The following is a 17,405-nucleotide window of genomic DNA, read 5'->3' as shown; positions in this document are numbered from 1 at the left end:
TTCTACCACTTTCTGGACTGGGCTACATCCATAACTCTGCAGTTTCTGTGGTCTTAGACAGGGCCATTATGAAACCATGTTGTGATTCCTCCCAACAGGACGCTTTCTATGGTGCATCTGTAGAAATTGTTAAAAGTCATTGGAGACATGCTACATTTTTGTAGTCTTCTAAGTTTCTGGTGTGTTTTCTGACTGTAGATTCAATGTGGTTGGATCCAGAAAATTTGTTGGTGATATTTACACCTAAGAACTGAAGCTCCCAAACATAATAATGCCATCACCATCGATGCTGACAAGAGCCCATATATTATACTACTTCCTGGTCAATGACCAGCTCCTTCACTCTGAGGACATGGTCAGGGGACTCTACCTGGGCCAAATACTTTCTGTGGATTCACCCTCAAGAAACCCAATCTGACATCTGAGAAGGGGAGTTGAAGTGCTGAGCCACCGGGAGATCAGGTTGGTTACCTGAGCCACCAAGCGGAGATGTTCTGCGAAGCGATCGCCAAGCCTACGCTTGGTCTCATCGATGTAGAGCAGCTGATCATCTAGAGCAGCGAATGCAATAGATGAGGTTGGAGGAGGTGCAGGTGAACCTCTGCCACACCTGGAAAGACTGCTTGGGCCCTTGAATGGAGTCAAAGGGGGAGGTAAAGCGACAAGTGTAGCACTTCTTGCAGTTGCAAGGGAAAGTGCCCGGAGAGGGGGTGGTTCGGGTGGGACGGGATAAATTGACCAGGGAGTTATGGAGGAAGCGGTCTCTGCAGAAAGCAGACAGGGGAGGAGATGGGAAGATGTGGCAATGGGTCAAGTTGGAGGTGGCGAAAATGATGGAGGATTATTTGTTGTACGTGACGGCTGGAAGGGTGGAAGGTGAGGACAAGGGGGACTGCCCTTGTTATGAGTGGGGGGATGGGGAGTGAGAGTAGAGTCACGGGGTATAGAAGAGACCCTGTTGAGAGCCTCCTCTATACATCAAATACATCAAATACATCTGTACATCAAATACATTGAGCTGTGGAATTCTCTGACAGAGGGCGGTGGAGGCAGGTTCTCTGGATGCTTTCAAGGGAGAGCTAGATAGGGCTCTTAAAGATAGAGGAGTCAGGGGATATGGGGAGAAGGCAGGAACGGGGTACTGATTGGGGATCATCAGCCATGATCACATTGAATGGCAGTGCTGGCTCGAAGGGCCGAATGGCCAACTCCTGCACCTATTGTCTATAATCTATTGTCTATTGATAGGGCCAGCAATACAGTTTCCCTTCACCTTGTAGTCTATTAAAACATATAAGCCTTGCTGCAGTCAATGGAGTTCATTTGGTTATCTGGCTTTCACTAATTACGGAAGGGATCCTGAAGAAGTGTTTCCTTGTCATTCTTGAAGGCGTTCTGAACACAATATCTTTCCTAAGGTGTGATGCCCAAAATTGCCAACTCTATTCCAGGATAGACAAAAATGCTGGAGAAACTCAGCAGGTGAGGCAGCATCTATGGAGCGAAGGAAATAGGCAACGTTTCGGGTCGACACACTTCTTCAGAGGTGTGGTTTTTGGATAATTGTGAGCTATTGTCTATCCCTGTGCAGTCTAATTCTAAAGGCCAGAATTCTACTTGCCTTTCTGATTTATCTTTTGAACCTGTCCATGACATTTTCATTGAAAGATTATAAATGCTGAAAAATATAAAATGAAAAGAAAGAGATGCCAGAAGTGCTGGGAAGAAGTGCCAGAATTTGAACTGCGGAGTAAGATGCAGAAACTGCAAAGAGAAAAATATCGAGTAAATATTTCTGCTTGACACATTTCTTCACAATTTAAGAAAGTTAGAAGTCAAAAATATTTTAAGTTGCAGGGGAAAGGTGTCTTGATTCATCTCCTCACAACAGTGAATTCAACAACTTCAGTGAAGAAGCCTTTTTAGTTTGTCAGAACTGAGCAGCTTGGATGAAAGGTTATCAACTTTTAATGTGACCTTCATTTTTCACTCATGGATATTACTGGGTATTACCGGTCTCCCACATTGCACTACTGTGTATTTCACATTTCCAGTATTGTTTTTTCTCTCTGTGTTATTTTTTCATATTGTCTCTTTGTTCTTTCCACCCTCCTCTTTCAACACAGCTTCTAACAGCTGTGTAGAAATAGCTTTCAAACAGCTTTCACTTCCCACTTTTCCTCGACCTGATGAAAGGTCATTGATCATTGATCTGAAACGTCAACTCTGTTTCTCTTTCCACAGATGTGATGTGAACTGCTGAATGCAGCCCTCTTATTGATTTGGTGACTTTTTCTTTGAATCTTCACCCAGCTTTTCACTATTTGGAAGATAAGTGGTTTGTTCCTTTAAAATTTTGGATAGGCTCACAATTGCATACATCAAGCTTCATTTGGAGTTATAACACAGCACAGAAACAAGCATTTCAGCCCAACTTGCCCATGCAGACCAAGATGCCCCGTCTGTGCTAGCCCCACCTGCCTGTATTGTGCCTGCCCATATCCCCCTAAAACTAGCTATCTCTTCTGGCAGCTCATTGCATGTACCATAACCCTCTATAGACAGAAAAAGCTGGAGTAACTCAGCGGGACAGGCAGCATCTCTGGAGAGAGGGAATGGGTGACGTTTCGGTTCAAGATAACCTTCTGTTGCCCTTCGGGTTCCTATTAAATCTTCCCCATCTCACCTTAAACAAGTGTTATATTTTTGCAGTTTAATGCTTTCATATCCACTGTCTGCAATGAAATCCATGTATATCAGGCTCTGTATTCCATTCCATCCATAAACAGTGTGAATAGATTCAATATCAACAAAATGTAAAGATGGAGAGAGACCTGATGGTGGAAGGGGTCAGGGGGGAGTGGAAAAATGGGGTAAGAGAATCCTGAAAATCATTATCACCAAATTCAAGAATTGAATTGCATATTTTATTGTCACAGTGAAACTCTTTGCTTGCATACGCATAGTTTGCAGATAGTCGCCCATAAAGAGCGCTTACAAAGTGACAACTCCCCTTGCACCAGTTCCCCCTTTGTACCCCTCTAACACCCCCACACCAGGTCCTCCTTTGTTCCTTCCCTCGGCAGTGGCGTCCTCACTTCCAGGTAGTCCGTCATCGTCCATTGGTCAGCGCCATCATCGACTACCACTCCGACCTCTACACTATCGCCGCCGGGTCCTCTCTGGAAGCCTCCGTGATGCTGTGATGCCATGGTCACCACAGATGGCCTCAGGCTCTGTCAATCCACGAGCCTCCACCGCCGACCCGCGAGGCCCGGGCTCTGGCCCACGAGGCTCCACCACCGACTCGCCAGGACCAGGCCGCGGCTTCTCAGAGGCACCTATGGGAAGGCGTTTGCCAGAGTGGCACCTCCGTATGGAACAACTTCTTCCCAGCAACTGTCAGGCCCTTGAACACAACACAACAATAACCCTACCCCGGCAATTCTGATCTGCTGCGGACTTTTTTTCTGGATGCACTACTGATTTCAATTTTTGTATTGATAATAGTAAGATTAAACGAGAACTTACCAGTTCGAAGTTTGATCTGTATTTTATGAGGAGTAACGTTGAGGGAATACATGAAGAGCCCGCCAGTACGCATGCGTGTCATTCTTCAAAGCAGCGGAGTGAATCACAGATACCTGTAATGACTTAAGCATAGTAAGATTAGAGAAAAGATACCAGTCGTGTTTATGATCAAGGGTGGGAGCGGAGGGCATGTATTCCCTCAACGTTACTCCTCATAAAATACAGATCAAACTTCGAACTGGTAAGTTCTCGTTTAATCTTACTATTTTACTTCGGAGTCACGTGAGTGACTACATGAAGATTTCAAAGCTCTGTGATTCAAGCCGTGGAACGAGTCCATCATCACGTCTGCCTTGGTTTTGGGGAGAATAGTGATAACATATTAAACATCAATATGATATATATAAATAACCATAAAGTTAATAATAATTGATAGCCCCTGTTTTTTGGGGTAAATTATGGTATAGAAACTTAACAATGTTTCTGAAAAAATTCCAGTTTCCATTACTGGTTTGTATAATCTTTAGAATGTTCTTTCCGATGGCCATCCTGCAGTCCTGAGGATTTTATCCATAGGAAACCTCCAATTTAAATGCTGCCGACGTTGCTGCAGCCTGGTGGAGTGAGATTTTTACCCCAGTTAGTGTTTACACCAACTTTGGTCAATACTATGTTAGCCATTTAGCTGGCCTGGCCTGTTATTCTTTAATGAGGCTGTCTGTAGTTGATGAAAAGTTCCTCTTCTGTGCCACTGATGGTCTTGGTTTGTTCCATGTATATTTGTAGATGTCTCACAACACAGTCAATCATCTGTAGGGTAGGCTCTAAAAATGTTATTTTAAGGCCCGCTGACCCCTGTCTGTTTTGTTCCCTAATTCCTGAATATAGAAGTGTAAGTTGCCAGGTGAACTGGTCTAGTTATCCAGCCTTAATTTGGTAGGGACTGAGTCCTTAGTGCCGTGACCTAACCATCAGCATGACAGTTTTGTAAAATGTCAAAAACTGTAATGACAGCGCTGTGGCTGGAGCCCAGTTCTTTAACAACGTTAAGACGATGCTGATGTCCCATATTTGGGAATACCTGGTCTTTGGGGAATGCCTATCAAAGTGTCCCCCATAAGCTGTTGTTCCGTTCTCTTGCCATAGGTAAGTAGATGGACCTCTTCTGGCACAGTTGATGTCACTAAAACTAAGCCCCCATTGGTTAACAAAGCTGCCAAACAGGCTGGATGATGTATTATGGTTGCAACACATCTCCCATTAGTTTATGTATTTTAGACATTGTCTTTAGGTTGATTGTCTGTGGCCCGCTGTGATCATGTCCATTGCTCTGGCCGTCAGTCCTAGATGTAATAGCGGCGCTTTCAGACTCTACGATTTAAGCGATTTATATGTTCATGGCACGAGTGGTTTTCCCCATACTTCATCGTCTGTTTAGGATGGTGCTGCATGGTTCTAATCTCATTCCCAGTACCACCGAGAACCATGGTTGGGTAGGTCAGTGGGGTACTATTAAAACACCCCTACTGATGAGGTTGCCAAATTGTGTTGGCCAGATTGTTACATGATGTAGATTCCCTTTCACCCATGTGCTACCACAGTTGATATGTGCTACCACAGTAGTATTGTTAATTTATAAGCTAATAACCTGTTTAACATATTCCAGAGCAACATGACTTTAGGCAATGAAAAAACACCCAACATTTCCAGGTAGTTATGCCCAGTGTTAGTAATAATGATGCTTCCTGTGTATTCCATCTTCCTCCACAGCTGGAGATGGAATTGGTAACACACCATCCTAGTGCATAGCATGCATATGTAGGACCATAGACTGGTTGCTGACAATGATAGGTTTGGAGCAATGCCCAATGTTATCTTTCCACCATTTAGTTCCAATATGGCTTCTGAATGGTTTCATCATTCTATCGAAATGATCACCATTAATTTTAAGAGCTCATATTTTGGCCCTCTGTAAATCTTTATAATGTAAGGGTCTGAATTATGTGGCTGGAAACCATATTCCCAGTACCACCTGTTGCCCAAATTCTTGCTACCAGTCTGATGGATGGTTTATCCTCATGTCAATGATTTTGCTGTATGCTTTTATTAAGGTTGTAACCTCTGTTGGCAAAGTTACTGACATGAGGAACTGAGTTATTGGTGAACCCCAAATAATCCCTTTAGTTTGAAGGCTTTAATTTTGATTTAATTGGATGGATAATGAATCCTAGTTTCCAAATAATTGTTAAGTGGCTGTTACCATTTGTTCAGCCCATCCTAAGTTTCCGCACAATTAGTATGTCATCCAAAGAAGCCATTACTATTGTGTGGCTGGTTGTTATGTTTTGTAAATAACCTAGGTGCTAATGTAAACACATTAGGTAGTGCTCTATACTGCTGGAGCTGAACCATCCAATTAGATAAAATAACATCCGTGGTCACCTGTTATGGGTACTGAAAATAGTAAGCATCCTTTGAATCAATGCTTGCCATTTTCGTTCTTAAAACAAATGTACTTAACAATAGAAAAGGTTTCCGTTCTTAACGAATATATCGTATTATTTTATTTATTTATTTATTTATTTATTTATTTATTTATTTTTAATATATGGTCCCTAGATAAGGGACATCAGATATTTAAACTGATAAAACCCAGATATTATGCTTGATCTTGGCCAAAAAGCCGAGATCTGATCTATGTTTGATGCGTCAAGCGCCATATCCTATTTTGTTAGGAAGGGAATGCGTAGATAATAAATCTTCCCTTACAATGCAGCTAAAACCCATCTGTTGCTGATGTCCAGTGTATGTATCCCATATGACATATTTGGTAATTGGTGATTATGTCTGAATACGAGTAGATCGGCATCTGGTGTTCCATATCGTGTAGAAACATTAGCAAATACTATAGCCCAATATCCTTTTGGTGTTCTCCTCCAAATTCCTCTCTCGATATATCAGCTGGACTAGAAGATTAAGTGTTGTAAAATTCTATTGTGTATCCCCGGATACTGTTTAAGATATGAGTGTCAAAAAATTATTTATTCGATGTCTTCTCGCACGAACCTCCTTGCTTCCTTCTGGTTTTACTGTTTTCATCTGGATCCCCGAGGCCGTGTGTTGTGGGTGTACACATCTTCAGATATAGGGGCAATACCTTTGAGGATGATGTTTAGATGAGCTCCAATTTGGCTTCATTGTCCAACTCCTTGACCTTCTAGATCGGTCACCTCCAAATAAAAAGATATTGCTAGGAGGTTTCGGGTTTACACAGGCCTGTGTCAATCCCGGTTGGATGTAACCAGATGCATAAATTGATTAGTTTAGTACATTCAGGGATGTACTAAACTAATCTATGATGTCAGCTAATGTTTGCCCCTGCAGTAGAGAGAAAACATATGGTCTATGCTGGCTTCTAACCTGGTTTGTAGATCTTTCCCAGTTAGCTTTACTCACAGCTGTACTGTTGTTCCCCCTGAAACATAGACAGACATTCCCATGTGACTTCCCAGATGGGAATGGAATTTGTCAGTAAATTTTTTGGACTGCTAAATCCTTGAGTCACAACATAAGTATTCCTGTATTTCTATCAGGAAAGGACCAATAATGCACTCTATGTACTTTGTGACTAGAAAAGGCATCACCTCATTATTACAGTTCTTACATCTGTTTACCTGTCCAGGGTTTGCCCTAGACTTGACCCCAGCTCTCTTCTGACAAAAGAGTCTACTGGAGGGAGAGAAGCATAATTATAGCCCTATAGAAAAGGTGCTGCTTCCTTCTCCCTAAGTCTGTCTTTTCCTCAAGCACTTCCCTGTAATAGTAGAAGTGAGCTACAGCCCTGTATAAGGTGCTGCTATGGGACTTACCCACTCGAGGATTAGTTCTTCTTTTTTGGACCTGCATCACTGCAAACGCGGTATGTTCTCGCAGGTGCAGGTCCCACAGTGTCAACGCGTTGCAGTGCTCACGGGCACCGAGTCCCCTGTAGTGCTGTTGGCCTGCGGTGCTCCAAAGCGCGGTGCAGTGCTCACGGCACTGAGCCGCCCGTACTACCATTAGCCTGCGGTGCTCCAACGCGGTTCAGTCCTCTCGGGGAGCTGGCCGCTGGCAACCGCAGGTAAGGTGGTTTTAACGCGGTGCAGTGCTCCGCTATGAGCCGCTCCTTTCTCACTTGGGCCTGCGGTGCAGTCCTCTCGGGGAACTGGCCGCTCGCGACGCAGGCCCAGCAGCTCCAACGCGTACCCGGTGCTCACGGGCACCGACCGCTCGCTGCTATTTTTAGTTTCTCAGCCCCACAGACCCATGTAGCGCTCCTTACACTGTAGGTCCTTGGGCTGTTTGCCGAGTCGTCAGATTGACGGCTCCCGAGTGCTCCACCGGTTGTCGGCGACCCGTACCCATGCTGGAGCTGAAGTCGCACCGGCTCCCCCAAGGGAGATTGTCGTGCCACCGGCCATTGCTGGCTGCCTGCTCCTATATAGCAGCTCTCCCCCGCCAGCTTTCCACAGCCTTCCTGTAAACAAAGGTAAGTAAAAAAGAAACAAAGTTCTCTTACCTACTGTTGCAGGTTACCAAACCTGCTGTTTGGGAGGAACGTCCTTCCTCCCCCAATGACTCGTTGCAATGCGTGTAGCGATAATGACACGCATGCGTACTGGCGGGCTCTTCATGTAGTCACTCACGTGACTCCGAAGTAAAATTGCATATTCATTTGTGTTGTATTAATGAGACTGTTAAGCTGCAGCAAGAACTTAATTGTTCTGTTGTTGATACAAATGACAATTAAATGCTCCTGACTCTGGACTATAACATAGTTAAATGTTGTGAAATCTTGACTGATGCAATATTCATTTTATTGGAAATGTCCAGAAAGCTGTCCTGCTCAAGTCAAGTCAAGAGAGTTTATTGTCATGTGTCCCAGATAGGACAATGAAATTCTTGCTTGCTGCAGCACAACAGAATATTGTAAGCATAAATACGGAACAGTTTATACACATAAATAAACAGATAAAGTGCAATCGGCTGTTACAGTTCAGAGTCTGCTTGTTTGCGAGTTTAATAGCCTGATGGCCATGGGTACTTGGGTCTATCGTAATTATCGCAAAAAGTTGTAAATACTGCCCAGTCCATCATCGGCTCTGACCTCCCCACCATCGAGAGGACCTATCGCAGCCGTTGCCTCAAAAACGCTGCCAGCATCGCCAAAGACCCACACTATCCTGGCCACACACTCATCTCCCCGCTGCCTTCACGTAGAAGGTACAGAAGCCTGAAATTTGCAACATCCAGGTTCAGGAATAGCTCTTCCCACAGCCATCAGGCTATTAAACTCAACTCAAACAAAACTGTGATCGTTAAATAGCCCGTTGCACTTTAACTGTTATTGATGTGTGTATCTATATATTCATTGGTATATGGTCACACTGATCTGTTCTGTTCTGTATTTATTTATGCCTACTATATTCTGTTGTGCTGAAGCAAAGCAAGAATTTCATTGTCCTATCTGGGATGCATGACAATAAACTCTCTTGAATCTTGAATTTCCGAAGTAAAGTAACTTCTGAACACGTCAACATTGCTTTCAATCATTCACTTAATTTCCGAGATTGTTACCTTTTCAAAGTGTCCACACACCAATTGAACAGCAAGTGGGCTTGAGGCAGCCGCTGATTGGTGGAAGCGGACTAGAGGAAGCAGCTGATTGGGAGTCAGATCCCTGCTGATTTCATCCAGCACTTTATATTGTATCCTGGGTAAGGGGGGAGAATGAGGACCAGGGCAATTTATTGTTCTGGATGTCAGATTTGGCGGGTCATGGAGTCTGTTAGCCTTCCAGACATTCACATCTACGCCAGGTGTGCCGAGATGGGGCTCCTAAGGGACCGTATTAGGAACAAAGTGGGTCATGGTTAGGAGGGGCAAGGGGCAGAGGCAGGGACTAGAAAGTACCTGTACACCTTGGCAATAAGTACTCCGGTTTGAGTACTGTTGGGGGAACAGCCTACCTGCGGGTTAGTGATAGCGGCCGGGCCTCCGGTACAGAGACAGCCCTGTTGCTCAGAAGGGTAGTGAAAAGAAGAGGAGGGCAATAGTAATAGGGGACTCCATAGTTAGGGGGTCAGATAGGCGATTCTGTGGACACAGTCAGGAGACCCGGATGGTAGTTTGCCTCCCTGGTGCCAGGGTCTGGGATGTGTCAGAACGTGTCCAAGATATCCTGAAATGGGAGGGAGAGGAGCCTGAGGCCGTGGTACATATAGGTACCAATGACATAGGTAGAAAAAGAGAAGAGGTCCTGAAAGGAGAATTTAGGGAGTTAGGAGGAGATTTAAAGAGAAGGACCGCAAAAGTAACAATCACAGGATTACTGCCTGTGCAATGTGACTGAGAGTAGGAATGGAGGATAAATGAGTGGCTGAGGGACTGATGCAGAGGGCAGGGATTCATGTTTCTGGATCATTGGGACCTCTTTTGGGGAAGGTGTGGACCTGTACAAAAAGGACGGGTTGCACTTGAACCCGAGGGGGGCCAATATCCTGGCGGGGAGATTTGCAAAGGCTACTGGGGAGACTTTAAACTAGAACGGTTGGGGGGACGGACTCAAATAGAGAAAGCTAGTAGATAGTGTGTGAGGCAGGAGGCAGAGAAGGGAAGCACTCAGACCCAACATGTAGGGGAGAAAGAAGAAAAAGATAATAAACAGAGAATAAGAGGTGGTGGGTTTCTTAAATGTGTATATTTTAATGCAAGGAGCATTGTAAGAAAGGTGGGTGGGCTTAGAGCCTGGATTGACACCTGGAAGTATGATGTTGTGGCGATTAGTGAAACATGGTTGCAGGATGGCTGTGATTAGAAACTAAATATTCCAGGATTTTGTTGCTTCAGGTGTGAAAGAATTGGAGGGGCAAGAGGTGGAGGTGTTACATTGCTTGTCAGGAAATATATTACAGCAGTGCTTTGGCAGGATAGATTAGAGGGCTCGTCTAGGGAGGCTGTTTGGGTGGAACTGAGAAATGGGAAAGGTGTAGCAACACATATAAGGGTGTATTATAGACCGCCTAATGGGGAGCGAGAAGAGGAAGAGCAAATATTGTGGTATTATGCAATAATAGTGTAAGGCTGAGCAGAGGGGCACTAGGACCCTGCCAGAAGCTAGGCTCCAGTAACCTGATGTGACTGGAACCCAGGGTGTGGGCAGTTAGAGAGAGGCCTGGGCTTACACGAGGCTGTTGCAGTTGCTGCTGTTATTGTACAGATTAAAGGTATACTCTGTTTACGTCGTGGTACAAGCCTTATTACAAGCATAACTCGACATGGTGCCAGAACTGGGAGACTTGTAAGCAAGAAAATAAATAAAGAAGAAGAGGACGGTGTATCGTTTTGGCGGGAAATAGGAGACGAGCTGGCAGATATGGCGCAACCTACGCCAACTGCTACGTTCACAATACAACCTCCAGAGCCATTCGATTTTACCAAGCCTCAAGAATGGGAGCGTTGGATCAGGAGATTTGACCGCTTCAGGCTTGCAAGCAATTTAAACGCGACGTCGGCAGAAAACCAGGTGAACACGCTAGTGTATTGCATGGGCGATGAAGCAGAAGATGTGCTAAAGGGGCTAACGCTAACTGCAGATGAGAGGAGGGTGTACACGGATGTCAAGGCAGGCTTTGATGCATTTTTTGTGCCTAAAAAGAATGTTATCTATGAAGCCAAGTTCAATCAGCGTGTGCAACTGCCAGGAGAAACGGTGGATTCCTTCATCACTGCTCTATACGGATTAGCCGAACACTGCAACTATGGACAGTTACAGAACGAGCTGATCCGCGACAGGTTAGTGGTTGGGCTGAGAAACGTCTCATTGTCCGAAAAGCTACAGCTAGACAGAGACCTAACCCTTGAAACTGCTATAACAAAGACAAGGCAGTCTGAAGAAGTTAGACGACAGCGGTTTGACTTAAGAGGAGAAAATAGCGGTGCTAGCAAGTGCTCAAATGTTGATGCTGTGCATGCTAAAAGCTACAGAAAACCCAAATTTCCCTCAAAGCCTCAGCCACAAGCACAAACACCAGGCAAAAATAAATTTAATACACAGCCACAGCCAGGTTCAAAGGCCTGCTATAGATGTGGAAAAATGCCCTCGCATGGAAAATTGGAATGCCCTGCTAAAGATGCTGCGTGTCACAACTGTGGCAAAAAGGGACATTATGGCAAAGTGTGCAGAAACAGTGCAAAATCTCTCAATGCTGTCACTACAGAGGAAGAAGAGAGCTTTTTCCTGGGATCCGTGGATGCTGGAAAAGACCCGTGGACGGTGCAGCTACAAGTGAGACAAAAAAAAGTGTGCTTTAAAATAGATACTGGTGCTGATGTCACCGCCATGCCAGCGGAGGTGTACCATGACATTACAGGGGGGCATGATGTGAAGTGCCTGGCAGTGTCGACACGCCCATTGTTTGGGCCAGGGGGCAATGCACTCTCTGTCCTGGGCGTAGCCAGAGAAACACTGCGCAGAGGCAACAAGACAGCCATAGAGGACATTTATGTAGTAAAAGACCTCCACACTGCACTGTTGGGAAGACCTGCCATAGAAAGGCTTCAGCTTGTGTGCAGGGTTGACGGCATCACCTTGGGATCAGAGGACACCAACATCTATGTAGACTCTGTCATCAGCAACATTCCTGTCAGTGGAGATTATCTGAGCAGCCTACGTGAGCACCTGCAGGCAGACAGCACATGCTCTGCACTGATGGAGTACTGCACAGACGGCTGGCCCGACAAAAGCCAACTGCAGGGAGTGCTGAGACATTACTGGGCTGATAGAGCAGTGCTGACTGTGCACGATGGGCTGCTGCTGCGGGGCACGAGGCTCGTCATCCCATCAGCCTTACAAGGTGATGTGCTGCAGAGACTACACGAAGGACACCTGGGGGTGACAAAGTGCAGGGGCCGGGCCAAACAGACGGTATGGTGGCCAGGACTCAGCAGCCAGCTGAATGACATGGTGCTGAAATGTAGAACCTGCATCCAAGAGCGAAGGAACGTCAAAGAGCCGCTGATGCCAACGGAGATGCCAGACAGGCCTTGGCAAACCTTGGGAGCTGACCTATTCACGCTGAAAAACAAGACTTATCTATTAGTCGTAGATTATTTCTCAAGATATGTGGAAGTTGCGCTACTATCACCCACAAGGTCCACAGATGTGGTGGTGCACCTGAAATCCATATTTGCTCGTCATGGAATTTGTGAATTTCTTAAAAGTGACAATGGGCCCCAGTTCTCAGGTAGCCACTTTAAATCCTTTGCAGCAGAGTATGGCTTTATGCACATCACGAGCAGCCCCAGGTTTCCTCAGAGCAATGGGGAGGCGGAACGCGCTGTACAAACCGTGAAAAACTTGCTAACAAAGGCGTCAGACCCATATCTTGCATTGCTGGCCTACAGAGCAACCCCTCTACGGAACGGCTATAGCCCGGCCGAGCTGTTGATGGGGCGCCGCCTCCGCACTACAGTTCCTGCCCTTCCAACCCTGCTGAATCCAGTTTTGCCTGACTACAACGCGCTGGGGGCCAAAGAAAGGGAGAAGAGGTGGAACGACGCAAGATCCTTTGACAAGAGGCACGGAGCGAGAAATCTGGAGCCACTAATACCTGGGGAGGATGTGTGGATCACCGATGCACGAGTCCAGGGCAAAGTGCTATCTACACACAATGCACCTCGCTCTTATATCGTCCAGGTGCCTCAGGGCACACTGAGGAGGAACCGGCAGCACTTGGTGCCGCTGCAGACCAACAGTGAGGTAGTCGACGCGGATGAGCCACCGGTGGGAGAAGAGCCAGCTCCACCAGAGCCAGCTCCACCAGACCCAGCTCCACCAGTGACAGCATCACCCAGCGGAGAGGGCCCCACCACAGAGACTGTGCGGACAAGGTGTGGGAGAGAGGTTAGAAAGCCGAAGAGACTTGATTTGTGATTTATTGATCTGTTTTCTACAATAAAGAAAAAGAGAGAGTGAAATGTGATGTGAAAATGTTCTGTAAACCTGTTACATTTACCTGAAACCTGAAAGAATAGTTCACAGTATGGTAACGTGTAAGTTATTTTATTTCTATTTTGCATGCTTAGATCAGGGACAGGTCTTCCAGCAAAAGGGCAGAATAAACCCCTTAAGACCTGCAGAGACAAAGGTAGTCCACCCTTTGTTCTCAAAGAAAGGGAGATGTGGTATTATGCAATAATAGTGTAAGGCTGAGCAGAGGGGCACTAGGACCCTGCCAGAAGCCAGGCTCCAGTAACCGGATGTGACTGGAACCCAGGGTGTGGGCAGTTAGAGAGAGGCCTGGGCTTACACGAGGCTGTTGCAGTTGCTGCTGTTATTGTACAGATTAAAGGTATACTCTGTTTACGTCGTGGTACGAGCCTTATTACAAGCATAACTCGACAAATATGTAAGGAGATAGCAGATATTAGTAGTAAGCACAAGTTAGTGATTGTGGGAGATTTCAATTTTCCACACATAGACTGGGAAACACATTCTGTAAAAGGGCTGGATGGTTTGGAGTTTGTAAAATGTGTGCAGGATAGTTTTTTGCAGCATTACATAGAGGTACTTACTAGAGAAGGGGCAGTGCTGGATTTTCCTGTTAGGAAATGAGACAGGTCAGGTGGCGGAGATATGTGTTGGGGAGCACTTCGGGTCCAGTGATCACAATACCATTAGTTTCAATATAATTATGGAGAAGGTCAGAAGTGGACCAAGGGTTGAGATTTTAGATTGAAGAAAGACGAACTTTGAGGAGATGCGAAAGGATTTAAAAGGAGTGAATTGGGACATTTTGTTTTATGGGAAGGATGTAGAAGAGAAATGGAAGACATTTAAAGGTCAAATTTTAAGAGTACAGAATCTTTAAGTCCCTGTTCGATTGAAAGGAAATAGTAATAATTGTAAAGAGCCATGGTTTTCAAGGGAAATTGGACACTTTGTTCGGAAAAAAGAGAGAGATCTACAATAAATATAGGCAGCATGGAGTAAATTAGGTGCTTGAGGAGTATAATGAATGTAAAAAGAATCTTAAGAAATAAATTAGAAAAGCTAAAAGAAGATATGAGGTTGCTTTGACAAGTAAGGTGAAAGTAAATCCAAAGGGTTTCTGCAGCTATATTAATAGCAAAAGGATAACGAGGGGTAAAATTGGTCCATTAGAGAGTCAGAGTGGACAGCTATCTGCAGAGCCATAAGAGATGGGAGATATATTGATCAATTTCTTTTCTTCCGTATTCACCAAGGAGAAGGATATTGAATTATGTGAGGTAAGGGAAACGAGTAGAATAGCTATGGGAACTATGAGATTCAAAGAAGAGGAAGTACTGACACTTTAAAAAATATATAAAAGTGGATAAGTCTCCAGGTCCTGACAGGATATTCCCTAAGATATATTGAGGGAAGTTAGTGTAGAAATAGCCGGGGCTATGACAGAAATATTTCAAATGTCATTAGAAACGGGAATGGTGCCGGAGGATTGGCGTACTGTGCTTGTTGTTCCATTGTTTAAAAAGGGTTCTAAGAGTAAACCTAGCAATTATAGACCTGTTAGTTTGACGTCGGTGGTGGGCAAATTAATGGAAAGGATACTTAGAGATAATATATATAAGCATCTGGATAAACATGGCCTGATTAGGAACAGTCAACATGGATTTGTGCCTGGAAGGTTATGTTTGACTAATCTTCTTGAATTTTTTGAAGAGGTTACTAGGAAAATTGATGAGGGTAAAGCGGCGGATGGTGTCTATATGGACTTCAGTAAGGCCTTTGACAAGGTTCCACATGGAAGGTTGGTTAAGAATGTTCAATTGTTGGGTATTAATGATGGAGTAGCAAGATGGATTCAACAGTGGCTGAATGGGAGATGCCAGAGAGTAATGGTGGATGGCTGTTTGTCTGGTTGGAGGCCGGTGACTAGTGGGGTGCCTCAGGGATCTGTGTTGGGTCCACTGTTATTTGTCATATACATCTATGATCTGGATGATGGTGTGGTAAATTGAATTAGTAAGTATGCAGATGATAGGTTGTGTTGTGGATAATGAAGTAGATTTTCAAAGTCTACAGAGAGATTTCGGCCATTTGGAAGAGTGGGCTGAAAGATGGCAGATGGAGTTTAATGCTGATAAGTGTGAGGTGCTACATCCTGGCAGGACAAATCAAAATAGGACGTAAATGGTAGCAAATTGAGGAATGCAGTTGAACAGAGGGATCTAGTAATAACTGTGCATAATTCCCTGAAGGTGGAATCTCATGTAGATTGGGTGGTAAAGAAAGCTTTTGGTGTGCTGGCCTTTATACATCAGAGCATTGAGTATAGAATTTGGGATGTAATGTTAAAATTGTAGAAGGCATTGGTGAGGCCAATTCTGGAGTATGGTGTACAATTTTGGTCACCTAATTATAGGAAGGATGTCAACAAAATAGAGAGAGTACAGAGGAGATTTATTAGAATGTTGCCTGGGTTTCAGCAACTAAGTTACAGAGAAAGGTTGAACAAGTTAGGCCTTTATTCTTTGGAGCGCAAAAGGTTAAGGGGAGACTTGATAGAGGTCTTTAAAATTATGAGAGGGATAGACAGAGTTGACGTGAATAAGCTTTTTCCATTGAGAGTAGGGAAGATTCAAACAAGAGGACATGATTTTGGAATTAAGGGACAGAAGTTTAGGGGTAACATGGGGGAGAACATCTTTACTCGGAGAGTGGTAGCTGTGTGGATTGAGCTTCCAGTGGAAGTGGTGGTGGCAGGTTCGATTTTATCATTTAAAAATAAATTGGATAGGTACCTGTATATGGACGGGAAAGGAATGGAGGGTTATGGTCTGAGTGCAGGTAGATGGGACTAGGGGAGAATAAGTGTTCGGCACGGACTAGAAGGGCTGAGATAGCCTGTTTCTGTGCTGTAATTGTCATGTGGTTATATGGTTATATATTTTGAGAAGTTGCTGTACATCTTTTACAATTTTCTTTATCTGTGGAATAAAGGATAATTTATGTCTATTGATATATTTGCTTCGATTTTCGTCCAAAAACTACTATTTAATCCACCAATGCCAGTGGACATTCCTCACACTGCGTAACATACCATCATCATCATCTGAAGGATTTCTGTATCCTCTCCACTTGAAGACCAGTAACAGTTCCGTTTAGATAATCCACGACTGGTAAATGAACTGAACTCCTTTATCCTTTCGATAATCCAGCGATCAAAAAGCCTTGAAGCCCTGTTCTTTAATTGAGCATCTGACATCTTGTACTCTTCATATAAGACAGTTTGCTGAGTCTTAAATAATGTTTCACATAACATGGATCACAATGAGGTCAACCTTTTAATCTCTTGGATCTCTTCACGACATGATGTCTGTCCTACTAAATCAAGTAAATTCCTTCTCCCTATAGGGCACAAAGTACTAGAATAACTCAGCAGGACCCGTTGACTTGGTCCAGCACTTTGTGTCCTTTTGTGTATTAACTAACATCTAGCAGTTCCTTGCTTCTAAATTCCTTCTTCCGTCAGAGATAAGATAGAAAAGCTTGAAACTATATGCTGAATGTCCCCGTCCACAGGGCCCACGGCCGAAGCCTCCTGTGTGTGTGTGTGTGTGTGCATGCGCGCGCGCGGCGCCAATAAATTGTGTTCCCGCATGTTTTGATAGCGATTTCCATGCCTGTGTGATCCTACAGAGGTGTATAAAATCGTGAGATGATTAGATAGGGTGAATGCAGAATTTTATTTCCCCACAGTAGGGGAAGCAATAACCAGAGGACATAGGTTTAAGGTGAGAGGGCAAAAATTTAATAGGAACCCGAGGACAACTTTTTCACACAGAGGATA

General features: G+C 44.5%; 1 pseudogene; it reads right to left on the bottom strand.

Moving 5' to 3' along the window:
- Nucleotides 1-6,116: 6,116 nt before the first annotated feature.
- On the bottom strand, nt 6,117-6,226 carry LOC129696767 (U2 spliceosomal RNA; annotated as a pseudogene).
- Nucleotides 6,227-17,405: the final 11,179 nt, after the last annotated feature.

The sequence above is a fragment of the Leucoraja erinacea genome, chromosome 4 (genome assembly GCF_028641065.1).
Source record: "Leucoraja erinacea ecotype New England chromosome 4, Leri_hhj_1, whole genome shotgun sequence".
Taxonomy (NCBI): domain Eukaryota; kingdom Metazoa; phylum Chordata; class Chondrichthyes; order Rajiformes; family Rajidae; genus Leucoraja; species Leucoraja erinaceus.
The sequence above is the reverse complement of the archived record's forward strand: the minus strand, read 5'-3'. Positions and strand labels throughout refer to the sequence as shown.